At 45.9% G+C, this 1,934-nt stretch overlaps 1 protein-coding gene across 1 annotated transcript in view; it reads right to left on the reverse strand.

Moving 5' to 3' along the window:
* The window catches only part of SLC3A2 (solute carrier family 3 member 2), a 38,996-nt gene that overhangs the window by 12,595 nt on the left and 24,467 nt on the right, over positions 1 to 1,934 (reverse strand). The window lies entirely within an intron of this gene.

Below are 1,934 nucleotides of genomic sequence, written 5' to 3' on the forward strand. Positions count from 1 at the left end.
GTCTCAAAAAAAAAAAAAAAAAAATACAAAAATTAGCCAGGTATAGCTATGGGCACCTGTAATCCCAGCTACTCAGGAGGCTGAGGCAGGAGAATCACTTGAACCCAGAAGGCAGAGGTTGCAGTGAGCCGAGATTGTGCCATTGCACTCCAGCCTGGGAAACAAGAGTAAAACTCTGTCTCAAAAAAATATATATATAAAATATAATAATAAAACAAACTAATAAATTAGGAGATGGAGGACAGGAAAACAAACAGACTAGAGAGAAAAGACTAGAGAAAGGGACCAGAGGTGCCTAGAGAGCCTCAGATCCTGCAATATGTGTTGACATAAAGCTTAATATTTACTAAAGGAACACAAAGAATATTAACTTTTCAAGAAAAATTTAGCCTTCAAGAGAAGGCTGGGATAAAGCAAAGGAAAAAAAGCAGTTTGGCAGTCCAGATGCTGATAAGGTGCACTGTACACTCAGACAGACAGATGGCGGTGGAGCCCTGAAATGCAGAGGGCCAAGTACATAAAGTTCCTTTCTAACCCTCTGCTGCAAAAATCCATGTCACATGCTTCCTAACACACGAGGATTACTTGATCTTAGCCTAAAAACAGGACATTTATTTTTCCTCAGACATATAAAAAGGATTGAGCAGGCACAGTGGCTCATGACTTTAATCCCAGCCTCTGTAAGTAAGGCCAAGGCAGGAGGATCACTTGAGCCCAGTAGTTTGAGACCAGCCTGGGCAACATAGAGAGACCCCATTCTACAAAAAATTTAAAAATTAGCCAGGCATGGTGGCTCATCCCTGTGGTCCCAGCTTCTCAGGAGGCTGAAGTGGGAGGATGACTTGAGCCCTCAGGTTGAGGCAGCAGTGAGGATCACACCATTGCATTCCAGCCTGGCTGACAGAGCCTGACCCTATCTGAAAACAAACAAACCAGCCGGGCTTGTGTAATCCCAGAACTTTGGGAGTTAAGGTGGGTGGATCGCCAGGCCAGGAGTTCCAGACCAGCCTGACCAAGATGGTGAAACCTGTCTCTACTAAAAACTACAAAAATTAGCTGGGCGTTGTGACATGTACCTGTAATCCCAGCTACTAAGGAGACTGAGGCAGGAGAATCGCTTGAAGCTGGGAGGCAGAGGTTGTGGTGAGCTGAGATGGTGCCATTGCACTCCAGTCTAGGTCACAGAGTGAGACTCTGTCTCAAAAAAAAGCAGGTCAACATGTGGAAAAGATGGGGCAGTACTTTTTTTTTTTTTTTTTTTGAGAGAGAGTTTTGCTATTGTTGCCCAGGCCAGAGGGCAATGGCGCAATCTTGGCTCACCACAACCTCTGCCTCCTGGGTTCAAGCGATTCTCCTGCCTCAGCCTCCTGAGTAGCTGGGATTATAGGTATGTGCCACCACGCCCAGCCAATTTTGTATTTTTAGTAGAGACAGGGTTTCTCCATGTTGGTCAGGCTGGTCTTGAACTTCTGACCTCAGGGGATCCACCAACCTCAGCCTCCCAAAGTGCTGGGATTACAGGCGTGAGCCACCACACCCAGCTGGGCAGTACTTTTGAACATTTTTTTTTAATTATTTAATTTTATTTATTTATTTATTTAGAGACAGAGTGGTGGCATGTGCTTATAGTCCCAGCTACTCAGGAGGCTGAGGCAAGAGAATGGCTTGAACCCAGAAGGCAGAGGCTGCAGTGAGCAGAGATCCAGCCTGGGCAACAGAGCAAGACTCCACCTCAAAATAAAAAATAAAAAAAAAAAAAAAGGCTGGGCACGGTGGCTCACGCCTGTAATCCCAGCACTTTGGGAGGCCGAGGCGGGTGGATCACGAGGTCAAGAGATCGAGGCCATCCTGGTCAACATGGTGAAACCCCATCTCTACTAAAAATACAAAAATTAGCTGGGCATGGTGGCGCGTGCCTGTAATACCAGCTACTC

The sequence above is a fragment of the Sapajus apella genome, unplaced genomic scaffold (genome assembly GCF_009761245.1).
Source record: "Sapajus apella isolate SASKATOON/1434 unplaced genomic scaffold, GSC_monkey_1.0 scaffold14, whole genome shotgun sequence".
Taxonomy (NCBI): Eukaryota; Metazoa; Chordata; class Mammalia; order Primates; family Cebidae; genus Sapajus; species Sapajus apella.